Genomic DNA, 18,655 nt, shown 5'->3' on the forward strand with positions numbered 1-18,655 from the left:
AGAAAAAGCCAAAGTTTTCTAGCACACAGTGAGAAATGGAAAAATATTCAAGTGGTGAATTTAGAAAGGACTGGGTCTCTGCGAACGAAGACAAAATGTAGATGTCTTCGATAATTTTCTGGGTAAATCTAAATGGCTAGAATACCTTAGGTCGGACCAGCTGGGAGACTTCTTGCTGCTCGAGTGAGTTTATTTGTATTTCTGCGGCGTACCGCGTGCCGAAAGCCTCTCGAGGGCTACCGAACACTCGAGCGAGAACCCAGAAAGTCTCCTCCAGTCCAGTTCAGAAAACACGACTCTCTGGTTACACCAGGAAGTGTCACGTGACTCACTCTCGGAGATTCTCGCTTTCAGTATCGATTGCAAAATAATTCGCGACCGACGACTTTCCTCGATGAGCAGTCGCCTTTAATCCGATTAAATAATCACTTCCGCGATTATCTCATCTAATATTCCGGCTCGCGAAACATTATGAAATTAATCGCAGCTTACTCGGCGAAGCCTGACAACTCGGCGAATTAACACCACCGAGTGAAATTCTATAACGCGAGAGGCCGTTTGATCTCCATTAATAAATATTGTCTTTGATTAAATTAAACTCGTGTAATTGCACGCGCGATTTCACGAGATTCCGGTTCTTGGTAATTTTGCGTGTAATAATCCGCAGGAAGGAATACCGAGTTTTCTCGGTCGGTCGGCGCTGAAATGCAACTATTTTATTGCGAATAATTACCGGAATCGTTCGATGATAACGTATTAAATGTCCCAACTCTGCTCTCAGCCGGGTATTATTAACCGATTGCTATATATATATATATATATATATATATATATATATAATAAGCCCAATCATTTATTCAGAGCCATCCTCTCAATGCTAATGATGATTTTACAATTTTAACTCGCGCAGGAGTATCGAAGAAAGCGCCAATTAAAACCGTGAACAGGTTGAAATTAATTAACATATATTAAATATTAACGGACTATAATACACAATACGGTCTTATAGCTGGCGTTCAAAGCCAATTCCATTCTTGAGACTCTACTTCTCCTCCTCTTATTTCTCTCGCGCTCTTTTAATTTAACCGGATTTTTGCGTATAGCGAGACCCGAGAATTCTGAACGTCAGCTCGAAAAATAGTTCCAGATGGGAGGTTTCAAGGGAGTTTATTTGATCGCGGTGTCCGGCCCGAAAACTGTTTGAAATGTGGAAAGTTAGTCGAGTGTTTCTTTCCAGCCGTTCGCCTGACAAATGTGTCCTCGCCGGTATTATTCTAGCAGCGATTTTTTTCTTTCTCGGATATCTCCTGTTGTTTTCATTTCTTTTACCGGGACAGTGTTGAAAATAAGCTGCTACTGCCATCGTAGAAACATTGCTGACGCGAGAAGTTTTGCTTCCGGTTTCGACATCAAGCACCACGAGAGAAGTATTCGAGATTTTTCGAGAACGAACGAGAGTGCTCGATTGATATATCGATTTTTCAATGGACTTTTTACGTATCGAGAATTGAAAGAGAAGGGACTTAAAAAGAAAACAAAAATAAAAACAGACGATAGGTGTGAAATAAGAGTAAGTATGTATATATATAGGAAAGGTGGTTGTGGGAAGTGCGAGCGCAGGGCGGCTGTTTCTTTCAATAAAGGATCGAGAGGAGAGAATATCGAATAGAGTGGAGGCGCGGACTTGGACATAAATTTGCGAGGCTACTTAATTGAAAGGGGAAAAGAAGAGCGGAGGCGCTCGGAGGTCCTTCGGAGGACAAAGAGAGAGGGGTGGGGGAGGGGTGCACGAGGGGGAATAAGAAGGGAGCAGGGAGAAAGAACCCGGCTCTCTTGCTGGACGACTATGGGATATGTTAAACGGCTGGAGAATGCCGTCTCGGGCATTCTCCAAATAAACGATGGAGAGGGAGGAGAGGAGCTAGCTAGAGAGAGAGAGAGAGAGAGAGAGAGAGAGAATAGAAGCGGAAGGAGGCGGCGTACGGTAGCTCGAAAAACTCGATTCCCCAAGCAAAACGAACGAGGCTGTCGCGCGCCGGATTCTTCTTCTTCTTCTTCCTCCACTTCTTCTCTTTCCACAATCGGTTCGCATCTACCTCCCATAAAATTCGATACTCCCTACTATACTCCTTCCTATATCCATTAACATTCAGAAAAATAACAAAAAATCTACTCTCGCTTTTCCATGACGAGCTATACAAAGTTTAGATTATTGTCGAATTATCCTGTTAGAAGCTTTTCACCCTTTTTTCTTCCACAGTATCGCAAGTTCATTCAGGGAGAATCTTAGAAGGTCGTTTCGTAGACGCCTTATCTTATCGGATACCGGAAAGGGGTGATTCGCTCTTAAGCTGCCTCGTCCACTGACATTATTAACGAAAGCAGCGGAACACAGTGAAAGGTTCAAAGTTTCACACAGGTTAAACCACACCCCCTCCCTCTAACTCCAATTCCAACTCCCTTCATTAATTCCAATTCTAAGCTCACACGCGAATCTTTCGAAGACGTTGATTTTCCTTCAATGATATCCTCCATCTCTGTTTCTCCCGCGAGAAGTTTGCTTTTCTCTCCTTATTATCGAGAGCGGCGCCCTCCCCTTATCTCGCTCTTTATTTATTCTTTCTGCTGGTAGATTTTATTCTTGCGAAGAGGGGAGTGGGGAGGGGGAGAAAGTGGCAACACACAATGGTGGGTCTTTTCAGCGAGTCTATCTCATCGGCAGTGACCATAACTGCGCACGCTATCATTTACACTTAGCCCCTTTGGTGTCTCCTTTAGGAGCGGCGCGAGATAGAGCGGTCGCGTATCTTTAATTAAAAGAATATGCCCTTCGCCTAGCAGCAGCTGCGGGCTCCTGCAAAATACGTCCCTTCCATTCTATCGCGATATTGAAGCAATGAGTCGCGCGAAACTGCCACTGGATTCTCACCGAATCGTTTCATTATTTTGCATCCCTCTCGCGATATTTCCTCCTACCCCTCCTCCACCTTTTCATTGTCTTCTCGATGTACCATCGATATAAATCTCGTGCAATTCTTATTCTCTACGTCAGAAGTGTGACGCGTTAATCGTTGCATGCATATATATATATATATATATGATTGCGTTATCGGTGCTAAAGCAATTAAGAGTGGCGAATGAAGTTATCTGGTGAAAAGCAAATTGTCCGTTGACGGATTGCGTTAAAAGCTCGTGTAAAAGCACCGCGCGGGATTTTGGCAATCTGTCAGGGAACGGAAGCTCGTGTGCGGAATTACGCGTCGTTCTTTATGCCCTTCCGGTCACGCGAAGGCGATAAGCCCGCGATAAGAATAACGCCCCCTCGTTGATGCTCCTTTTTTCGCCCTATCCTCGATTTCCAACCACTCATAACGCTAACCCGCCTTTATGAATCTATCGCCAATCCGACAGCCCGGAAAACCTCTTAAAACGACGCTACATCCAGATTTCTTTGTGATAATAATTCCAAAATCACGATACCTATCACAAATCCAATAATAGGCTCGATCGATTCTCAATAAAGAAACTTTATTGATATTGAAAAAAATTAAATCAGGCACGATAAATCTATTTACATATTTTCACAGTTTTCCGAGAAAAAAAATTCCGACAAAAGCCACGCCGAGTGAATTTCAAAGATATTTTTCGTTTACGAGCGTTTTCAGGTGCGATGGTTGGGGTGGGCCAAAGACATTTGGACGCAATTGGAGATTCGCCCGGCGGCCAGGAATTTTATAGCCCGATTTGGATTCCTGGCGCACATCGACCGCCTCTCCGTGATTTAATAGAGAAAATCAGTGCCAACTCCGAGGGCTGCGCGGCCTCAAAGGGGTGCCGATGCCTCGCGCCATTTCTCCCTCATATACCACTGGCCTTGCATTTGTTATCCCAAATGAAAATTCGCGGGAAGGAAGATCGATCGAGATTCGATCGAATTGTTAGAAAATTGGAGAATATGTTTGGGGAGCGTGAGCCATTAGCTGGATATCTTTGACGATGGTGCGAGTGTAATTGAGGCTGAGAGGGCAATTAGTTAACGTCAAATATGGCGACTGGTCGTTGGCGATGCAGTCGTTACGGGCCAGCCCGTCCAGGCTAATCCGCTTTTAATGAAATAACCTCCACTGGGACACCTATCCACCCTTTCGTGGACGAGAAAGAACGGCGAGACTCGAATTTCGCGAGGTCCTCGGCGGGGGTTGTTGGCCCACCACGCCAGACGTCAGGCATTTAACCACAACTGTTGTCCTCTCTCTATGGGGTGGCTGGCTTATGCTTCCCGAAACTTTCACCCCCTCCACCTCGCACCACTTCACCCCTTTACAGCCCCCTGCCCCCTCTGGTACAATCGGAAAATCCCTGCTACTACTTTTACGACCACGTGACGAATGTATCTTTAACCGTCCCTCTCACCTTCCATCGAGCTTATTTTTCAATTCCCTCGAATTCCACAAAATTTCTCATTTACAACTATTGACGAAGATATGGAAACTCTACGCCTTTCGTTCGATAGAGGATGAAGAACGCCGAGCGAAAGATCGTTCATATTTTCAATCGTTAAATTTGAAAGTTTGCGATGCAAATATTTTAAAATTGGTTAAAAAATAAATTGGTCTTTAGGGATGAGTGCCGGTGAGGACAGGATGAAGAGTTACGAGAAAGGAGGAGAAAATTTCGCAGGTGCCGAAAATGGAGAGAGGGAGACAGAGGGGGGGGGGGGGGGGGAAAGAAGAAAGCGAGCTGTCGTAAGTTTGCAAGCGAGGCGTTAAAAGTTGATTGGTCGTCCACTGGTGGGAATGATGCGGCAGCTTAATTACACCGGATAGTGGATGCCCGGTGGATTGGCGTTATTTAGGTGTCGATGTCTCGACACGCGTTCCCCATTTCTCATCTTTTTACCAGCCTCCCGTAATAAACGCGTTAATCGAGGCCAACCGAGGATCCTGATTTGCCTCGACTCGGTGCTCCACCAATGACTGGCGACTTTAAAAATCGACACTATTAAGTTTCTCTTGTATCTCCAACCATCACAGCTAATTGCTTCATCCGCGTCATCAATAATTCATGGATAATGAATATTAATAATCAGTAATGAGCGATTTTTAAAGAGCAGCCATCTGCGTCAACCGCGATATGAATTATGAGATCTTACGAAAGATCTTTAGCTAGATATATATTCTTGCGATTATTTTTCGCACATTGTTTAATTTCTCGAAGAGCGACAGAAAATTAAAATTTCTTTCAAGAATTTGTCTTGGAGCTTTCAATTGCAGGAGGCTCGAGCTACAATGATCCTTTTATTCCCACATAATTTGAAAAAGAGTCCAGCTTATGGTTTATCATCGTAACAATTTGTCGAATGCTCCTCTGTATTATTCAATTATTAGCGAGGAATGTCTCATTGTGGAGTGTTGGTAACGACGCGCTTTGAGCGAATAACGATGGCTAATTGTTGGTTTGTGGAAGGGAAATAACACTTTAAATAAGGAGTAACACCTTAGATAGGCAGAAGCCGGTGCTCGTGAATCGCCATACTCGACGGCTTTTCCGTTTCGAGCCACGAGATTACGATCGAGTCGTTTGCGGTGGATCCCCGTGGCCTTTGACGGCCCCGCAATGGCTGTTTTATTAATAAGTTCAGCCCTGGAAACAATGACGGCGCGCATTCTTAACAATTAACCGGCTTAACTGCGCGTAATGAAACGATAACGGCTTTATACAAGCCGAGCTGTTGCTACCCCACGGGCGCCTTTTTAACCCTCTTCCTCTTCCTCCTTCTATACCACTACTATATATACATACCTGCGCTATATACATATAAAGCCTCGTGTCCTTCACTCAAAATCAAACTGCTTTCCAATAAATAACCTTGATGACTCCGATACGCACAAGCTTGGACGTATAACTTTCCAAATTGTTACTGCAGATTTAGATATGTTATTCAAATTTCACCATTATTTTCCATTTAATCCTGATGTTAAACATTTCCAAGTTATAGTGCAGTGTAGGAAAAGTTTGTCGTTGTCACCCAAGTGGTTTTTGTTGAGAGACGTAAGGTTGGCAGTTAGGGTTGTCGAGGATCGAGTCTGGTGAATCTAAGGGAAGTGAGGAAGGTAGGAGGAGGGCATGGGGGAAGCCATAAGAGGAAGTTAAGGAGCAGCAGCTTTCATGCATACCAGAGTATATGGCAGCGGCAATTCGCTTTACCCTGTCTTTTCTCAAAGCACCGCGTCGTCTTCTTTTATCCCCATACACGCTTGCACAAATATTTCATCATTATCTTCGAAGGCAGAGGTCTCCGGTAGTCTTGAAAATTACCCTTTCTTCCCACCATACATCGCTATTCTATACTCAGCTCATTATTATTTCTACACTATTTGCTTACTCTTGCCAAGTTAAACTCTGTTTATAATATAAATTGTGTCACGCGGGTCACGGTGGGAAGCAGTTTAACCTTAAATTCTTCAGACCACTCTCGGTAAGAAGAATCTAGGATAAAAGTATTTACCGCGATCTATGTTTTATATCGCGTATATAAATACAGCTATTTTTCTGAAATTATACGAGCCTCTCTGGATAAGGCAAAACATTGCTCATTGGAGCTGGGAGCACAGGTGACTGTTTCGTTTTATAGAAGTTGAGGGTAGTAAAGTTCAATTAGGGGGTGGCTTGACTCGCGTGTCCCGAAAATTGCGTAGAATGCATAGGCCAGCATGTCAAGGGTCTCGTTTACGGGAGATACCTGGATCTGGTAGGATGAAGAAGGGATGGGGGGGGGGGGGGGGTAGGTTTCTTCTCATATTCGACAAAAAGGGTGTAAGGGAGCCCGATGAACGATCTCGTCGGATGTTGTTGCGTCCGGGACACAGGGATGGCTTATAGTATAGGAAGAAGAGCTCGCGCAGCACGAGATGAAAAACTCGTTAACCTTGAAGAGGGAAACAGCCTGAAATGTTACAGCATTTTGTGCGTGTAAAAGTGCAAAAGTTGACGGAGCAGGGATAAAATTAGTGATAAAATTATATTCGAATGCTCGATTAAACGGAATTGATACGAGAGAGGGGGAGAGAGAGAGGACGAAGGATATTGTTGGAACGCGTTGAGAGTCGAAGCTGAGCGCGCGAGATTGGTCAGAAAGGACGAGGAGCGTGTGTGGCTTTCGCGGAGTAGCGAGCGAGGGCAAGTTGCGCAGCGTCGGAGTCGGCCTTGGGGCTCGATATCAAAGGACTTTCCGGCTTGGGAGTTTTGGCAAAAAGAAAATCGACGGGGATCAGGCACGGCGATGGTAATCTTTCCTTTGGTCGATGTGCAGAATCACGCGTCACCGAGTTTCATATAGACATTCCTTGGCCCCGTTTCGTCCTTTCCAAACGACGTTTTGCCCTCCGCAACTTAAATTCAAGCTCACCCACGTGGTGAGCGCGCGAGACTCTCTCGACCCTTCCCGAAATCGCAAATTCTACCGAAAATCACTCCGATTGCCATATCGCTCATTTCGAAACCAATTAACGAGAAATCTCGCAACGTCGATTAATTATTTCCATAAATGACTCGTGTTGAAATGCCAACATTTATTTATTTATTTCTCTCTCTCTCTCTCTCGCTCTTGTCTATACCGAGAAAACAGATTTTTATTGGCATCGTTTTATTACCAAGATAACGAAACGCCTCGTACATCTTTTCTTTCCAACTGTTCACCGTGCAAGAAATGCTTGATAATGCTCGATAATATATCGAGTTTAACGATCGAAGCTCGAGAAACAATAAAATTCCGCGATCCGCTCGTGGCTTACGTGGGAGTTTGAGGATTTTCTCGAGATTATGAAGGATCGTAGTTTTCAGGATTCGTTAGGTTAGGCGACTCTCCTCCTCGAGGCAGTGCAATGACGAAACTACATAAAGCTGCGTGTAAGGATGGCGAAATCCCATACATACAAATTTCTCTGGCTGGTCAATGTAGTTTTACGACGCTCATTTATGGCCCGCGATAAATACTTTACACACACCGGGACTGGTAATTTAATAACATCTGTCCTGCTGGTTACATTATTCCTCCGTGTATCCTAGCTGGCCTATCCTAGCTGCTTTTGAAGGAGAGAGAGAGAGGGAGAGGGGGAGAGGGGGGATCTTTAAAGATACAATAAACTTCGAGGTCACGTCGGATTCCTCGCACAAGTCTATGAAAATGGTTTTGCGAAATGACGATGTATGCTAATAAAATGAAGTTATATCAGTTGAATGAGTGAATATCGGATTGTAGAAAAATAAAGATTTTAATTTATCATGTAGAAGGGTTTACAGTGCTTACGCAGAAGAGACATGCGGGTATATTATAGAGACGAAAGATAGGAAGTGGTGGAGAGAGAGTTAGATTGGAAGGAAATCAGTTGGACAAACTGGATGCTGCTGCTGCTGTTGGATCCTGTTGTGTAAATGAGGGATCGTAAAGAATGGTAGACGGAGTATCGGAGCTACACCTTGGACACCTACCGACATAGTCCTGGCTGGGACCCCCTGCCGCTCGACTCCCTTAAATCACGGCTGTTTGTAATTAAGTGAATGAATGGCCTGTATCAGAGTTAATATTTGCGACATGACGTATGACGTTGCCAAGGAGACAAATCCCTTATATATCATCGCGCCGCTTTATACAAGTGCCCTCTCCACTTAAGGCTGCCGTTTTCACCACAAATCGCAACTATACTCGCTTTTCACCACCCAACCTCATTTTCCCCCCTCGATAACCTACGGCAAATTCAAGGAGAAGACACGTGATCCAATGGCATATATATATATATATATATATATAAATGTGTGTATCGATTAATCGAGAGATTCGGCGATCCGAAGGACCCATCTCGAGAATCATTGCATGGCGAAAGGAGAGCAGCGCGGATGACGAGCGATTCATCCGCAAGATTGAAACGCGCAGAGCCATGTAGCAGGGATGAGTGCAATAAGTCGAAGCATATCCGCTAATGTATCGCGGAATGATGTTCATTAGTCCAATAAGAAAGGTCAATAGCTCCTACTGTGCGCTGGATTCGATTTCGAAGGAGAGACAAACGACGAGTGGTTCGCCAAACTCTGCAAGCCGTTTGGTTCTTGTTGCAGAGTCTCGACAGCGATCACTGAGCCGTTGGCTCGTAATAACTCGTTCGGTAAGATATTGGCAAATAACTGCAGAACACAACTCGATAATAATACAGCAATCCCAGCAACGAGCATAACCAGTAAAAATCGCAATTTACACCGTTCCTCCAGGAATTCGAGTCTCTCCCACAACTCCTCCCTCGAAATCTCGCTACGATTTGGCAAAGCCTATTTTTTCAAAGAATCGGTAGAATTTCTTAAAGCGGATGGACGAGTGTGGATTGAGTTGCGAGACGATGGTTCGATGCCTTGGGCATTTGCGGCGGGTCGCTTTCAGGCAAGCTGGCTTTGCTGCTCGGGCGTTCCATTAGCCATCGTTATTCCGGCTTATCGCGCATATTCCGCCACGGATCACCGGCGATACGGGCCCGCGGCAGCAGCAACACGCTACTCGATTCGCGTGGCCTCTCCAAAACTGATTTGCAGCAAACGTGCAACCCGTTTCCCTCCCCCCCACAACACGTACCAGACTCATCCTTGCGGTGTCAATCTCGCTTCCTCCCAAAATTGCAAACTCCCCTTCGCACACGGCGAAAATAACACGGGCCTCGCCTTTAATCCGATAGACCGGTGAGAATCTTCGAAAGTGGCCTAGGTTATGAACGAGAGTTACGGGACGAAGAAGGATAAAACCTGCTTCTCGAAAGGGCCAATCGGATGACCGTGGTATAACAGGAGCGAGTTTCAGGGAGAACCGTAAGGATTTACCGATCCTGAAGGAGTCGTTAGTTATTGGCTAGTCCGAGTCTCTCTATCTCGCTCCTATATGTATATAAGGAGACAGAGCTATCCTGCTGAATAAGTTGCAGGTTTCAAGTTAAAGGGGGAAACTGAGCCCGTGGATGTATTGTGCAGTTTATACAGGAGCACCGCGGCTACATAGCGCGAGAGTCCTCGATCAGACCTGTTTTATGAAGTGGAATCGAAGGAACATTATTGTATGAAATCGACCAACGCGAATCCTTCTATCGCTTCGAATTCCAAACGACTCTCCTATCCCCCCTCTAATCAGCTATACTCGGCCAATATTGCCAGATCGTTCAGTAGCCAACGCTTGGTGGTTTTTCGGAGACTCGCTCTATCCACTCGTTGCGCTCTAATAAAAACTCCATTTCCATTTGTCGAGTAGATTTATTCCGATGATTCGTTGAAATTTTTGGTTAGCTCGAGCATCGTGCACCAGAGTCTTAGGCATACGAGGGAATATAATATAATTAGAGTAACAAAGCTGCGGTGTCTTTCCCGTTTCGCAGTGGACGCGATAAATAAAGTGCATCTATACCTGGGAGCAGTAATAAATAGGAAAAATAAAGGAAAGTAGAAGAAGAAGAAGAAGGCTCGTGGAATCAGAGAGACACACGCGTGTGGAGCAAGGCTTATCGCGATTGTACTTTAAACTCGTCGCCGGAGCCTTATCTCTCTCGCGCCTATACTTATAGGACCGCTAACGTTCCTCTTATCTGTCCCTAATTATTCGACACTCCCGCGATTCCCGATAGCCGCTCGCAGCTCGATTTCGCGCTCGCTATCGATTTATCGCTCGTTAACCGGCAATTACAACGCTGTCCAGTCTTAAATAATCAGGCGAAAGACTGTTAAAAGTGTAACTCCGTTTTGCTGGCGCTGCTGCTGCTCGCTTCACTGTAATTTCTGCCTCGGAAAGCTTTACTGCTATCGCTGTATCGTCTCGCTATTAGAGTCGTTCTTCCGAATGATTTGCGCGGTTCTGGTCGATAAAGAAGATCGCTGTGGAGGATGCTGATGATATCGTGTAATGTGGCGGGAGGTCACTCGGTTAAGGTTGGTTTTTCGCGAAGGGGGTGGTATTTCTCAGGGATCGGTTGGCGGTCTTTCGGATAGTCCGTAATGTGCAGCAGGCGTAACGCAGAGTTTAATTAATATTCGCACAGCGGGTTGGCCCGTTTGATTAGCTCTCAGTTTCGCGGCCTGATGGGCAGGCATGCATCCACGTAGAACGTAGCGCGTAGAGCCGTGCGAGAGGGGGTGTTAGGGAGGGAAGCAGGGTGGAGGGGGTGGGGAAAGGGGAGCATTAAATTCCGAGAGCCTACAAACCAACTGTAATATCACAATCATAACCAGAGCCCCTCACTGGTCCCGGTCTGTCCATCCACCCACAGTTCCATCGCTCTGTTCCTCTTACTCCCGCTATACTGCTCCATGTGTGTGTGCGTGCGTGCGTGTGTTGTTCCTGCACCGCTCCTGATGCTACCCGCGCCTGCCTGTCTGCCAAAACGTCCTCACGCTTCAGCGATATCAAAGAACTCGATGCTCGTCATGTTTACCTACACGCACACGCGCTAGTCCTGCACCCCGTGTCCTTTTCTATCCACATACGGTCACCGCGTGTATCTTCCACAACGACTCTCTTTCCGTCCTTCCGCCATACCTGAGGCACTCGCCACTCCCGTGCTTCATCCTTCTCTATTCGATCCTTCTTCCTCACCCTCTCTCACACCAGATGTTTGCCAAAGGTCCCGATTCTGCAGGATCGTTTCACGACTCGACTTCGACAAGAACGTAAAACTGCTGAAAGATCTTGCTACATCAAAAGGACGAGTTTGCGTCGAATCTGCCGATTCCTAGGAAGTTCTTGGGATTCCCCGGTCCATGCAAATGATAATTCTGCGCGCGATTTAGCCGAGAACCGGTTGCCGATGGTACTAGAAAGCGCCAAAAAGTCTGCGAGTCTCGTTTTATAGACGCGTAATTAAAGGCACGACGAGTCGCGAGGTTTACAAAACAAAAAGGAAAAAGAAAAGAAACGAGATAGAGAGGGGTCTAATTTATACGAAAATGGAAGGAAGACTTCGCGCGGTATTCGTGGCGAAGGTTCTATACGTGTGTATCGATGTTACGGGGTCCCCTTAATCAAAGAGGCCGCTTTTACAACACGCCATATACCGTTTACAGCTTCTGAAATCTCGACATCTATATAAACGCTTATATTCGTCGTTTGCCATGGAGAATCTCAAAAATTACCAGAACATTTTCTCCCGGAAAGGCTACTCCCAGCTATTATATTTATCTACTAATTATAGCTTTAAAACTTTATCCAAACTTTTTAAAATCCCGTCCATTTGATCTTATCCCCCGTAAAACGAATCACGCACCACCCCGAGTGGAATATATTAAGAATTACTGGTGAATGGGTCGCTCGCGAGTCGGGCAAATTACGTATCACCGTTCGAAAGACGAATGACGAGAACGCGGTTGATTCAGTGGGATAATATCGGAGTAATCGAAAGTGAGTATTGCGTCGTGGAAAGGATTATCAGTGTCGAATGCGTTTTGAATAATGAACGGAACACGATATCCTTGTTTCAGAGATATATACGTGACGATAGTCGCATATTGTGTGGAGAGAATAGAAAGAAGCAGCACAGAGTTGCTCCCTGACAAATATCGCCGATCGACAATTTCCCTCTGTAGAGAACAAACATCGCAACTCGTTTAATCAAAAACAAAATTCAATTACTATATATATATATATAGTTCCTGAGCGCTTAGTATAAAACTGTGCACCCGTGAGATTCATGGAAATTCGTTTGAATTTATTATCGAAGCCTCGCGCAATCCAGTTAATATAATACAGAATTATTGATGACGGTATATATCCAAGAAGTTTATAATGCAGAAAGAGTCGTACCTGTTATTCTGGTTATCGCAATAACAATTACATAAACCAGACCTGGCTCTTCCCAAAGGGGTGTCAGACGCATTATCGTAAGTGAACGTCCAGCAGCGTTACTCCGTCACTTATCATATTATTATTTCATTGAAAATTATAATACATGAATTTCGCTAAAAAACAGGTAAAAAGAAACAAACGAAAACTGTTTATTACGTGTATATATATATATATAGAAAGCTCGGGAGAATAAACGAATCGTCCTCGCATTGAGTGGTTAATTTGTGGTTGTCGGAGCGAGAAATAAAGTAGGTATACGGTTTGTTGTTTTTCTTGAATAGTTGGCGCGTAGCGAACTGGTCGGGTTTCCAGCGTACACGTACTCGTCTAGCCAGCTACTTTCGCCTCGTCGGTTTACGAGCCACCGTAATCGGACACCGCGTAGGTGATAACGATTTCCGGGCAGCGAGCATCGTCTTGTCAAATCGACGTGCAAAAGTTGTTCTTTGGAAAAATGCGAAAGGTCGCTGTAATGCCAATCGACGCTCATCGCTAGTGAAAAATCTCTGGCAAATGGGGAGGTAAGATACTCACAGTGAAAGTTCCACAAGAAGGCAAAGTTGACGTTGTGGTACATTCCAGAAGGAGACGTCACGGTGGATTTAGGAGGCCATTGGGTATACGGTTGAATTTTCGATTTTCCAAGGGTGGAAAAAATGTTGCGGCGCGAGAAACTCACTAGAGTACCGTCAAGAATGAACTAATTTACTCTTGTCCTTCAGAATCCAAGTTGACGTTATTGTGCATTCCATGAGAAGAGGAAGCGTTGCAGTAGTTTTTGGGAGAACACCGAGCACGCGATTGAATTTTCCAAGGGTGGAAAAGTTGCTGCAGCGAGAAACTCACTAGAGTGTTATCAACGACGATTTAATATATTCTTGTCCCTCAGAGTCGAAATTGACGTTAGGGTAGATTGCATGAGAAAGAGACGTTGCGGTGGTTTTTGAGAGAGAGAGAAACACTCGATTAAATTTTGGATTTTCCAAGGGTGGAAAAGGCGTCGCAGCGAGAAACTCACTAGAGCACCATCAGGAACGAACTAATAGTGGCCCTGACGCGCTATGGCAGGCTTACTCTGGTCCCCCGGCCTGGTGACAAGGGGGAAAAGGGCCGAAGGGGGAAGTGACGACCCCCGAGCAACGACATCCCCAATACGATACACGCACAAATTTCCGACATCCACGATCATACTTTCGCTTCGTTATTCCACTCTCATTTGACAATCGCTAATTGCCAATGCACTTTACCCCGCTTCCTCTCTAATTCCATCCCCGCCAATGCAACGGTGACGTACTGCATAATTATGATAAATTCGATTCGACCATATCTATCGGCTATCTATTAATTCATTTCACCTGTTCATTTAATACACGATTATTAACTTGGCAAATCTTTCATGCGATTCCCGATAACCTGGCTGGCTCTCCTCGTAATCGCTACATTTCGATAATTATGACGAATGGAACTCGCAACCAATTGATCAATTATCGTGTAAAGCTTCTCTTTAATTTTACAAGCAGCTCTTTAAAAAACAAAAAGTCAATAGTACATATATACAGATCGCAAGCTTTATATTCGCACGCTCCACATAACTATGATACGGAGTATAGGAGAGTTTCAACTTTGGAAGCCTAACAAGTCTTTCCCATCGATTTAACAGAGTGATATCGATGGGTAAATTTCAATGGACTATTAGAGTCATGCGTATACATATATACGCGCTGACGAAGAAGCGCTGCAATTTAATTTGTGTTGGTGCACCCTTCGGTGGCCTTTTCTTGCATTAGAATGCCGCTGACATCTGTATTAGCAAGATTATGGGGTGGTTTTCGCTCCCCTTAGGAGGGCCGTCGGCGGTACGTGACGCACACCGGTTTACGAATATAATTCTAACACGAAATAGGTGTGAACTACAACGGAGTCGAGTCGACCGAGAGAGCGGCGTCTGACTAATGTGTGGATCGTGATTGGTGTAGGGGAGGTGGGATAGGGGAGGAGGGGGGATGATGCAACAACATCCAGAACCGGCGGCCTGGCCTATGAATGACTTTGTATACAAGTCCACTAATCTGTAGGCACGCACAAAGCACGGGGCTTTTGTGCTTCTGTAGTGCGCGCACAACTGAGTAGAGAGCGTAGTGGATAAATCGCGCATGTGTGTATGTGTTCGTGCGAGAGAGAGAGAGAGAGAGAGAGAGAGAGAGAGAGAGAGAAAGCAAAGTCAGTCAGTAGCCGTGACGTTGGGCCGGATCCTCGTCAACGACACGACTCCCAGTCAAACAGATGTTCACCCGCCAGTTTCCGGATTACGGCCAGCGAGCCAGTCAGCACCCAGCCAGCTTGAAATCTATATCCACGTGGGCCAGCTCAACTGCGACAAATTAACGAATGTAATTGACACGATCCTGACATAATGCGGCCCTTTTTGCTTCTCTCTCTCTCACCCATTCTCTCTCTCTCTCTCTCTCTCTCTCTCTCTCTCTCTCTCTCTCTCATGCATACACACGCGTATATGTGTATAGTCGTTCTCCTCCCTTTGCCTCCTCGCTCGATCAATCCTCCAAATGATCATTTCGTTAATATTGTGTGACTTTGATAACTGTGATTCTCTACTATTTTTGTTTTCTTCTAAAAAAAGAAAATGGTGGTTTGCCGTTTGACTGGGAGGAGGAGGAGGAGGAGGTAAATTAAAGCATATACGTTTTGACGTATCATCATGTCGCGTGACTTTGTGGACGTAGAAGATAGGAGGGGGACAATCGCACGATGATTTACACGTCGAACCTTGCAGAATGGAAAATGACACGCCATAAATCGCGAATGTATCCTGGACGGATATATCCGGCACGGGTATCGCTGGGTTTTACATAAATAAATATGTACCGCCACGCTGGGAAGCGCGGACTCTGCCTGTTTATATCTGCCTACGGCAAACCCAATCGCTGTTAAGACTCCTTTGCAAATATGATTTGTCGGCTCGATTAAAGTTGGAAATCGTGCCCTCGAAACTAACATCCCTTTCTCCTCTACCGGTATTACGTATTTCCTATTTAACGATATGAGCCCCCGCTAATCAAGCGATTCATCAAAGATGTAAATCCTGCCAAGCGCTGTAAATCGACGCCACGTTTACATTTAGATTATTTCGCCAATCCTCCCAATTCTCAACACCAACCGCAAAATTTATATTAAACAGTTCATTGATAAATCCAACTATGATTGTTCAAACGATGCTCGCAGGATGATGCAATCGTTCTGTAATCGAGGTAATAAGGAAAAAGTGGTGTGGATAAACGTAGTCCGATTTGCGGCGATGCTGCTGAAAAGTTGGCATGCGTTAGAATTTCGGGAGGGGGCATTTGGATAGGAATGGTAGTCGAGTGGGATAAAGAGGAATCCCAATTGATTCGGGAGATGTGATTTACGCCCCCAGCTTCCAAGTTTCCCGAAGGTATCTGCTCGAAAAGCAGTGGTCCCTCGCACAAAGACTTTCCCAGTCTCGTGAAAGGGCCAAGGTGGGATTATACAGTCAAAAGTCACACAGCTCGAATTTGTCGGTCCATTGAGCATAATGCGCGACTCATCCAAAGGCTTCCGGTTTTCGGCACACACCTGTCCAATTGTACTTGCACCGCCAGTGACACACTGGCGTAGCGACTTAAAAATCTCTATCCGTCCAGCTTATCATCATTTTCTCGAGACGTCAAAAGAAACAAAATTCATTTCTTCTTACCTTGAAAAATTGCTCGTTCCTCGTAGGCTTTTGACAAAAAGCTAACATGGGCGTAGATGAAAACTCTTTCGTTTGCATTTACGCAATTCCCTTCGAGTTAATCTTGAATTTAATCCGTATTACGATCATTCGGCTATAAACGTTCTTTCCTCGTAAATTATTCTTCTCTATTTGTCGATTTATCGCAGGAATAACGATAAGACAGTTTTCGTGCAAGAGTTATCGCAATGTTTTTGGAAGATGCCGAATTTTAAGATATAGGTTGAGCAAATTTTTCGTTCGACGCCAATGGGATCGGTATCCGAGGCATTTTTATCCTTCCTTTTCCGTTCCCGAATGGAAAACGTCTTGGAAAGGAAAAGGGCCATTACTCACTTGAAAATAAGCAGGTAGACTGGCAGATTATCGGTAAAAAATGATGTAGGTCAGTAATTTTTCATTTAACCTGTGAATCGTTTAAGTTTAATAAACGAGGCGAAAGATGGAGCGTAGAATGTTCATTGAACGTGTTTTATTTGGCTTATCGGACGAACAATCGATGCGATCTATCAAAACGTATCGCTCGTTATGTGGGATTTCCCGTCAATAAGTAGCTTATGCTTATTATTGATAAGCGTGAAACACCCAATGCGGTTATTACGATTTAGTTAATCCGGATAAAATTATCGCCGCAACTACTCTTCTTCGTTTATCGATCGATCGAGACCATTTTTCAGAATTTCTCGATTCCTTTCGCAACGCTGCTTATTTTCTTCGAGTTTCTGGCAATGGAAAATGGAAAATCGGTGCAGGGGAAATTAAACTCTCGTCGGCTTTAATATTGGTCGACACCCGGCACACAGAAGCGTCGCGATGCGAGAAATTGTCAGAGGGAGGAGGATAATAATTAGGATAAGACTGAAGATATTATAGTCGTCGAGTGAGAGAGAGAGAGAGAGAGAGAGAGAGAGAGAGAGAGAGAGAGAGAGAGAAGATTCGAAGGGATGAGATCTTAAGGCTTGCTAGGATGGATCGTTCATAATTGCTGGATACCCGACACCCTGTCGATACGCTCTCGCCTAACTACCTTAACTCTTCTCTCTCTCTCTCTCTCTCTCTTACTCCCCTCTCCAACAAATTCCCAAAACGGTCGTTTAATTTCATAAGACAGCGCGGTGGCTAACAAACGAGTCGTACCGAAGAAGAGCAACTTGAAATTTATTAATTGCCCTGTTATGAAAGCTCTTAATTGCATGCCTCTTGCCAATAATAACGATATAATCGCGTGGTAATATTTAATTTTCTCCAATTGTTTTGACAGTTCAATTGCGGGGTATCTTTTAAAGCTTTTAGCTGAAAAATTTTCTTCCTCGTGGCTGAAAAGAGGAGAGTGAATGGGAGTATACTATATATATATATATATATAGTAGAGAGTGGGGCATTAATTAATAGCAGTTGTTTGTTCGAAACGGTATTTGGCCAGTGTACGTTCTTTGTTTTTATGGATATATATACAGGACTACTCGAGGATGTATCTTTCGGTGCTCACCTTCCAGTCGAGCCGTAAAAGCCAAGGTGGAGGGAGGAGACCGTCGTGGAGGATAAATGAAGAGAAGTGCTCGCCGGTCGCCTATACTTCGGAGAATGTTTTCTCTTGGCTGGCTTACTGTCGGATCGACCATAGCCAATGACTCTCGGACAAACGTGTAAAAGCATCCTATCTACGACCAATGGTCACTGATAAAACCCACCGGCGAAACCTCTCCTTAAAACTCTCTGGATTAATCGTCAATGTGAAATTTGGTCAAAAACAAATAAAAGTAAACAGCTTGCTGAAGAAGCTCGGAGCGAGACGAGAAAGCTGTTTTTCACTGATTTACGAGTCGAAGGAATGGAAGAATTGGCTGATAAGATTAAGGGACGCGGGGGAATAAGGAAGAAACGGAAGAATCGAAGATACGAGGAAGGGTGTTTGATTGTTTTTGAGTGTTTTACGAGTTGAAAGGATGCAGGCAGGCAGGCAGCAGGCAGAAACGAGAAGTGGAGAAGAGGAGCAACAAGCTGGACCCTTTCGTTCGTTT

The 18,655-nt window shown here is 44.8% G+C and overlaps 1 protein-coding gene across 2 annotated transcripts in view; it reads right to left on the bottom strand.

Moving 5' to 3' along the window:
• LOC136776429 (E3 ubiquitin-protein ligase Rnf220-like) overlaps positions 1 to 18,655 on the bottom strand; it is a 99,776-nt gene that overhangs the window by 3,263 nt on the left and 77,858 nt on the right. The gene's annotated exons all lie outside the window — the stretch shown is intronic.

This window comes from Prorops nasuta, unplaced genomic scaffold (assembly GCF_024137725.1).
Source record: "Prorops nasuta isolate Cenicafe-Biocafe unplaced genomic scaffold, Cenicafe_Pnas_1.2 PNAS00009, whole genome shotgun sequence".
NCBI lineage: Eukaryota > Metazoa > Arthropoda > Insecta > Hymenoptera > Bethylidae > Prorops > Prorops nasuta.